This window comes from Hibiscus syriacus, unplaced genomic scaffold, assembly GCF_006381635.1.
Source record: "Hibiscus syriacus cultivar Baekdansim isolate YM2019G1 unplaced genomic scaffold, ASM638163v2 tig00000538_pilon, whole genome shotgun sequence".
NCBI lineage: Eukaryota > Viridiplantae > Streptophyta > Magnoliopsida > Malvales > Malvaceae > Hibiscus > Hibiscus syriacus.
Genome location: NW_024061797.1, coordinates 346,851 through 355,886, shown reverse-complemented (window position 1 = coordinate 355,886; position 9,036 = coordinate 346,851). Strand labels below are relative to the sequence as shown.

Genomic DNA, 9,036 nt, shown 5'->3' with positions numbered 1-9,036 from the left:
ATGTAACACTTCTCTCCATAAAGATAGTGTCTCCAAATCTTCAAGGCAAAAATTACTGATGCCAACTCTAAATCATGAGTAGGATAGTTACTCTCATGCGGCCGCAGCTGACGGGATGCATAAGCCACCACCTTACTTTCCTGCATTAAAACACAACCAAGTCCTGAATGTGAAGCATCACTATACACTGTAAAATCCTTCCCGGACTCTGGTTGAATCAACACCGGTGCTTGAGTCAAAACCGCCTTTAATTTCTCAAAGCTCTCCTGTTGTGCCTCGCCCCAGTCAAACAACACATTCTTCCTTAACAACTTTGTCAAAGGAGAAGCAATGATCGAGAAGCCCTCCACAAAACGTCGATAATAACCAGCCAAGCCCAAGAAACTGCGGATTTCAGATACGTTCTTAGGTCGTTTCCAATTCATAATAGCCTCTATCTTGCTGGGATCAACCTGAACACCTCGCGCAGAAATAATATGCCCCAGAAATGACACTTCTTGAAGCCAAAACTCACACTTTCTTAGTTTGGCATATAGACGATGCTCTCTCAAAGTCCGCAGAACGATATTCAAATGCTCGTCATGCTCTGCCTCAGTACGAGAATAGATCAGAATATCGTCAATGAAGACCACCACAAATTGATCCAAATATGGTCGAAACACCCGATTCATCAAATCCATAAAAGCTGCAGGAGCGTTCGTCAAACCAATAGGCATCACTAAAAATTCATAATGACCATATCTAGTGCGAATGGCCGTTTTTGCAACATCAGATCCTTTAACTTTCAATTGATAATACCCTGAACGAAGATCAATCTTAGAGAATACAGTAGCTCCTCGCAATTGATCAAATAAGTCATCAATCCTGGGTAATGGGTATTTATTCTTGACCGTCATCTTGTTCAATTTCCGATAGTCAATACATAATCTTAGCGACCCATCCTTCTTTTTCATGAATAGAACTGGAGCTCCCCATTGTGAAGTACTATGTCGGATAAATCCTCGATCGAATAATTCTTGCAATTGGACTTTCAACTCCTTAAGTTCCTTTGGAGCCATACGATAAGGTTCCATAGAAATAGGTGAAGATCCTGGATAAGTCTCAATCTCGAACTCTACCTCTCTATCAGGAGGTAACCCAGGCAACTCCTCCGGAAAAACATCAGGAAACTCGCTAACTATACGAATCTCCTCGATCGTGGACAATGCACCTTTGGTGTTCAAAATACAAGCAATGAAGGTCTCATATCCCTTCCGGATCATATGATCAATTTCCATCGCTGAAACTATATTGGAGAGATAACAACGTCGTTCACCAATTAACACAACAGTCCGACCATCTGAAGTCTTCAGAGTAGCCCGCTTGTATTCGCAATCCAGCTTTACCTTGTGTTTATTCAACCAATCCATTCCAAGAATTAGATCGAACTCCCCTAAAGGAAGTTCCATAAGATCAGCGAGAAAAATTTCTCCCTGAACCTCGAGAGGACAACGCCGAAATACTTTATTCACTAATACCGCTTGTCCTACTGGACTTGTAACTGTAACAGTATTTTCAGTGTTCTCGATCGGAATCTGAAGGTTTCGAGATACTGAGCTCGATACATAGGAGTGAGTGGAACCATTGTCCAATAATGCAAAGTATGGGGTAGAATAGATAGTAAATGTACCTGCAATAACCTCAGGCTCATCTCTGTCATCACGACGTCTAGTTGCATAAACTAAAGCTGCCTGTCTAGCCTCAGAAGCTGTTGGCCCTCTATTTTGCTGAGGTCGGGCTCTACTGTTTGTCCTGGACGCTGATCCTCGAGTCTTTCCTTGACTACGATCTCTAATTGGGGTCTGTATTGTAGTCTACGAACGTACAGGAGTTTGGGTAGTGGTCTGCTCAAACGAAACTAACTGAGGACAATCCCTCCGATAATGACCACTAGATCCACACTGATAGCAAAGACCCATCTTCTTACGACACTCTCCTGAGTGCTGTTTACCACAATACTCACAAAGGGGCCCATTATAATACGACGAGGAACCGCCTCGACTGACAGCTAAAGGTGAGGATGCTGCAGGCCTGAAACGTGTATTGTTTCCTCTGAGGGCTGAAGTACGAGTCCTCTTCCCGGACTGTGTTGATGACTCCATCGGCCTGAAAATTTCTTAGATCGATCTTGATCAACACGCTCTCTACCAGAAGCTAAAACCTCCACCTCTTCCGCATCTTTGGCTATGCCCACCAGCACATCAAATATCTCATCCTGATGGGTTACAACTTGCCTACGCAGCTCGTATATGAGTCCAAGGGAAAATTTACGACATCTCTCTCTCTCCATAGGTACCATACTGAATCCATATTTCAACAACTTCAGGAACTCGATCTCATATTCAGAAACAGTCATGTCTCCCTGAACCAGGTCTTGAAACTGTTGTCGTCTCTGAGCTAAGTAGCGCTCTCCCAGAAAACGGCTCCGAAAGCGATCCTTAAGAAATTCCAGGTCAAATGATCGGTAGGAACACTACTGGTCACTGACTCCCCCAGTGTAGGCATTGCCATCTAACATCGCCACAACACCCTGATATCTCTTAGTTGAGTCCAAACTCAACTGATCCATGCGTCTCTCTGTATCATGGAGCCAATCCTCAGCTTCAGTAGGAGCTCCACCTATCTGTCCCCCAAAAGTTCTAACTCCATTGGCAATCAAAGTCTGCGAAATAGGAACCTCAGATACAACACCAGTAGCTCTGACTGCTCCCTGTATTAACTGCAGAAATTGTCTACCAAAATTCTCATCCAAAGTAACTCCGGTAGACTCTGACTCAATATCGGTCACTCCTATTATCGGTGTAGTCATGCCAGTACCAGTGGCAGGAGGCAGATCCGTTGGGGTCGTAGGAGCATGATCACCTATCGGAGGTGGGGGATCTACCCGTATCTCATCGATCGGATCTGCGAATCTAGCCACTCGACCTCGTCCACGGCTAGTTCGACGACTACGTCTAGCACTCATTTTGATGTATCTCAAGTTTACTACAGAAGATAAAACTTAAGGTTAGATAAGCACTTGGAGTCTCAAACATAGTTAAAATCTTAATAACTTTGTGACATGGCCTTAGTAACTCGTTTTGTAAAATATTTCAAAACCGTATTTTCAATGTGGACTCATACACAGTCCGAGGGTTAAAAACCAAAGCTCTGATACCAATAAATGTAACCCCCTAGACCCGGCCTATGCGTTTCGACTAAGTCTAGTGGATCACATTATAATTATTAAAGACATTTTTCGCAACCGTTATTCCATCAATATAAAATCACATTATAAATAACATGAAATTATAAACAATATACTATCAAAATCCAACTCGTAAATATAGTACAATAAATAATAATTTAATTTAAAACATGTCTTCAAATTCAAAATCACAATAAACCGAGCAGTATTAGCAAAAGAGTTATCATTATAAAATCCGATATTTTAAAATAAGGTCCATGTCACCAAAATAAAGTCAACTTGCCAGATAAAAACATTACAATCTGATTTACTTCAAGAGATATGTTGATCCTCCAAGTGCTCGAACCAAGGTATCTACCCAACAGTATCTGAAAGGGGAAAACATTTTCAAAAGGTGAGCTAGGCTGTGTCCAACATTTCCATAAAATCACAATAGGTACAAATCATAGTCCAGTAATCTCACAAATTCGTAAAAGAGTTTAACTTTTTGAAAATCATAGTTTAAACCCTTTCTGGTACACCATCAGTAGTTCCCAAAATTATTTTCCATATAGCTTACTTTATGCACATAGCAAAAAGAAAGCCGACTTAAGGATAGGCTCTGAAGCTTGTATCCTTAAGCCCAAGTCAATAAGTCCATATAGCTTACCCTAAGCACAGCAAAGGAAAGCCGACCTAATGAAACATCTTGGGCCCTCAAGAGTCACATTAGGCCCAGTTAGCTTGATCAGAGCTATTCCATCGTAATTCAATTCCAAAATTCAATTGCACCGTGACATAAGTTCCATAAATCCAAAAACATGGTAATCATATACCATTTCAAAACAAAAATTAGATAGCAGCCATATTCCATAAATTGTCACATTAAATTGGTGCATCCATAAAATAATAACCAATGAATTCGGTGTACAACATATTAAAACCAATAAAACAGTTCAATAATAAGTAGGGAACACACCTCGACAATAGATTCAAATAACAAATCTACTGATTGCTGGTTTCACCACGCTCTGCTACAGTTTTCGAACGGGTGAATACTGGCACACGTGGTTTAACTGATCTAGAAGAGCTGGGTCGAGCTGTCGAACGATCCAGAGAGTCTCTTGTACCTTCAAACAATAATATTTATCAGTCTCAAATCCTATTTAATTGTTCAAAGCTAAACTTCTTAAGTATATACGCATTTTTCGGGTTTGACTATCAATTTGAGGTATTTCGAGTCTGAATTTGGCCAAACGGATTGCGGAATCGGAATCAGGGCGTCGAAAAACATAAAGTATGATTTTTCGAAAATTCAAATTCTTGGTCAAAGTCAAAGTCAACCACTTTGACCGTAGATTTGGAGACCTTCAGATTCGAATTTGACAAAACGGACCACGGAAACGGATTCGGCACGTCGAAAAACTATCAGGATAGGTATACTCGGAAAAAGATTAACGGTCGTTTAATGCTCGGTCAAAGACATTTTAAGTTTTGGTCAAAGAAAGTCAACGGTCAATGGTCAACGGTCGGGTCGGGTCGGGTCAACGGTCGGGTCAGACCGGTTAGACCGGTTCAGACCGGTCAAACCAGTTCGAACCGGTTGAAACCGATCAAACCGGTCAAACCGGTTTCCAGCAGCCACTCGCCCTGCGGCGGCGCGTGTGGCGCGTGAGGCGTCCTCCGGGGCCCTAAAAATCCCGGAAAAATTTCTAAAAATTATTTTGAGCGATTTCAAGATACTTACAACGATCGGTTCAAATTTTTGAACGGCGGAGAGCTCGATTTCAAATCGGCCGAATCTTTGACTGCACCACCTCCTCACGCGCCGCCGTCTACGGCGGACAAGGTTGACACCGGTGAACTCGGAACGGCACAAAGAACACGATGGTGCGGGAGGTGTCGTAAACGGAGCAACGATCAGCGGTGAATTTAAGATTTCCTCGGCGATAGAGCTAACAAAACCGTCGCTACTTTGACTGGAAATTCCCGACGTTTGGCCGCGTTTTGCTTCAATTAATTTGAAGGGTTTGTTCCTCGCTTGATGATGAACACAACGGTGGTTTCAAAACAACGATCGAAATTCGGACGGCGTTTGGATCGGACTTGAAAATGGAGGTGTGAGAGGAAGAAAATTGAAGGAAAGCTTTTGTGTTTTCTGATTGAAATCAGAAAACACGTTAGTTATAACAAACTTGCCGACACTTTTAGGGGAAATTCAGGGCCTTTACTTTGAAAATGACATACAAGTTTTCATAAATTATACTTTAGTCACTTAATTTCACCCATTTTCACAATTTACCTCCAATTTCAATTAAATATTATTTTGAAAATCGGGTTGTTACAACACCCGAGGCTCAGTTTGTCAAGCAAGGATTGTCTAGGCTACACACTTCCAAGCAAACTAGCCACAGATATAGCCACATGGTAAAGTCTCATGTTTATTTTGATTACGGACATAATTAAACAGCAGTTTCCGATTCCGGGTTTATAGAAACAACTGAATCTGTTTCATTTTGCAGGATAGATTCTTCGGTGAAATCCTCGGAGCTGTATTAATGGGTAGAGATCATCCAAAACTAAATTCCAAACTTCGTTTCATGTTTCTGCAGTAGCATTGTATGTGATCATATTCTTCACAGTAAAAATTCATTAAAACTATGCTTCAAATATAGATAAAGATTCAAATATAATCTTAAGACTCGGTATATTTCTTGTTATTTTGACATGCATTTTCTATGTTTTCCCACCAACCAAACAGTATCTGGATATACATTAAATAGAGTTTGAGGCTTTATTAAGCAACTTTACACCAAAAGTTGTCAAATAAATCACAAAGTGGAAGAACCGATGATTACAAACCGTGGGTACTGTTTTAGCTTTCAGTTGATCTAATGGAGGTTTCGATTAATCAGACCCTCGAATATTGCATAAAGATCTCTGTTATCGGGGCCGAAAATCTCGTTTGCTTTCTTTAAAGTCTCCTGGATTATTCGGATAAACAATGAGATGAAAATGTCGCAATGAGAAACGGATCAAACAAAGAGAATTTTCAGACGAGTTGCATACTTCTCTGGTTTGCTTGTGGGAATTCAATTCTTTAACATTTGCCAGGAATGCGCCGAACTGCTCGTAAGACAACCGGTTCCTGATGAAACGAATGAGATAGGCAATTTTGTAAGGTGCAAGCAAAACTTCAAAACTGGTAATATAAATTAAGAAGCAAGAACAAACTGAGTAATTTGATTACATTTGCTTAGTTTGTCTCGTAAAACAATTTAAATTTGTGCTTTATAATCATATAAGTTGATTCTGCTTTACCTGGCTTGGCGGAAGAATTCTTTTCCATCAACCCGAGTGCGTCCTGAAACGTATCCGGAAAGAAGTCGAAACGGGTTAACCTTTAGAATTCTTGTTCAGCAGTTAGTATTGCAATCCAACCTACAAGCTTTGAAGCTAACCAGTCTGTGATCCGGAATCAGAGGTTGATATCGATGGCCTATCATCAAACATGCCTCTTGAGGTAGAAAACGAAACCGAATGTCTCCTAGGGGACACTGGCTTCAATGTTCTTGTTGGAGAAGCAGAGGCTGACAGACTCGGTGGGGAACCTGTAGGAGTTAGCCGAGGTGTACTTGTTTGTGATGCTAGCAGCTGAGGTGTGCCAGGTCGCGAGGCTGCCATTAACATCACTTTGTAAGAAAATAGACAACATATAAAGTAAGAACAGGGGAAAGGGTACATTTTTAGCACACAGTTGCAAACATCTGCAACTTTTCATGATACCTCGTGTATGCTTGTTCGAGCATCGATAAATGTAGAAGCAGAAAACTTCAGAAAGTGCAGAAGAATTGAAGCAAATGAAGAGTTGAAGCAACATAGTTTTATAGGACCATATTTACGAATGAAATCTGCAGTCCTGCAAAAACTGACAGAGTGCAAAGCATACCATCTGAATCATGATCCTCCTCGAAAGAATTTCTTGACGGAATGGTCGCATAATCTTCTGAAGATTTCAAAACCAAGAAAGGTTTGTATCACAAGAAAAGGGAAAAAATTGCTTATGCTCTGAACAATAAATTATGCATCTCACAAATGAAGTTCGAATGAACTCGACTAGGTGAACATGGAAAAAGGAAAACCGTACCTGGTGGTGTTAGTTTCGCAACGATACGGTGACCCCCTGCCTGTAGCAAAAACAAGACGTAATCAAGTCTAAAAACTTCTCAGCATTATCCTAGAAATGAATTCTCGGCAGACAGCTTACTGTTCTTCATCCTCTTGAAGCGACTGCATAAGCCTCTTTCTAAAGACCTCCAACTGCATGATTACAGAATAGTAAAGGCTCAGACTACATTGTCTAGTAAAATCCTACGCTACTTGCCATTTTCGTAACATTCTTTAGCTCAAACCACATCGGCCCTCCCTGGTTTCGGATTCAGAGATGAAGAGCACGGTCCAAATTTCCCGAAATTCTCATCATTTTTTGTACCATAAACACAAAATCCACAAATAGAAAAACATTCCAAATCAATCATGATATCCTTATGCCTTCCTTTTTGAGGCATAGAACAACACATTGGTTAGAAAACTTTAATGGGCAACCCCGAATTTTCCATCCATTTCAAGCTTCAACCATCATATATCGCATATTATATATATTACTTGAACCCTTCATTTTCCGAAGATATTTGTGTCTGATACATGTCCAACGGCAAGAGGATAGAACCCTCCAAATACAATGAAAATAATCGTGTAGGACAAAGTCATATTCTGTTAGAAGATAATAGCATGTATAGTGATCGAACAAGTAAATAAATACCAAGAATTTTCGTGGAAAACTCTTTCAGAAAAGACCATGGGCAGAAGAGGAGAATTTTAACTAATATTCAAAATAGAAGAATACAAGAGGAATAGTTACTTGATAACAAGGAAAACTTGTAGGTAAGAAATCTACTCAAAAGTAATAATCTTTCTACTTTCAAACAAATTATGTTTCCTACCTTCTCCAATTAATTTGAGTAAGATCAAATTCACGTTAAACTCTAACATATTTGATACTCAAACCCGAACTCAATTAACATACCATATTATACATACACACATGGTTCTCCTTTCGTCTACTTCCCTCGTACTTTATTCCACTTCCAATTTAGAACTTAATTTGCAAAATTTCCTATTAATTAATTAAGTCTACTAACAATACTTAAAACTTAAATTATAATTCATAAACAAATACTTAGCTTTTATGAAATCAAAAGACAATAATAATTAACCCAAAATTAATTCGAAACTAAAAAATTGACCAGCTTCAGCCAACAAATCAACCAAAATTCAAAACCCCATTAATATTTTACCTTGGAAACATCTCTCTGAAGCTTCTTTACAGTATTAGCAAGCGAAGCGTTATCATTCAACAAACTCTCCTACCAAAAAAAAACTATAAAGTAAGTCAATCATTCATTTTCTTTTCTCCCAAAAAAGAAGAAACCAATTGACCTTTTCCACATCGGCTTTGACGAGTTTCTCCGAGGTTTGAGACAAGGAAGCATCGAGGGCCTCGATCTGGGCATGAAGATGGGCGATTTGTTGGTCTTTCTCGGCGAGTTTGAGTTGAAGGGAAGAAGACTCGGCTTCAAGAGAAGAGAGACGAGTGGAGAGGGCAATAGAAGTGATCTTACGAGCAACGTCGAGTTGTTCGAAAGGATCGGAGGGTAAAACTTGTAAGATTTCATCGGGAAGATTGAAGGTTGATGTTGATCCGTCCGATTCTTTAGCCAACATTTTTGTTCTCTCTCCAATCTTAATTTATTGTTTTCTACTGTACTGTT

At 39.9% G+C, this 9,036-nt stretch overlaps 1 pseudogene; it reads right to left on the bottom strand.

The window, feature by feature from the left end:
• Window positions 1–5,887: 5,887 nt before the first annotated feature.
• LOC120208533 lies at window positions 5,888–9,032 on the bottom strand (annotated as a pseudogene).
• Between the last annotated feature and the right edge of the window lie 4 nt (window positions 9,033–9,036).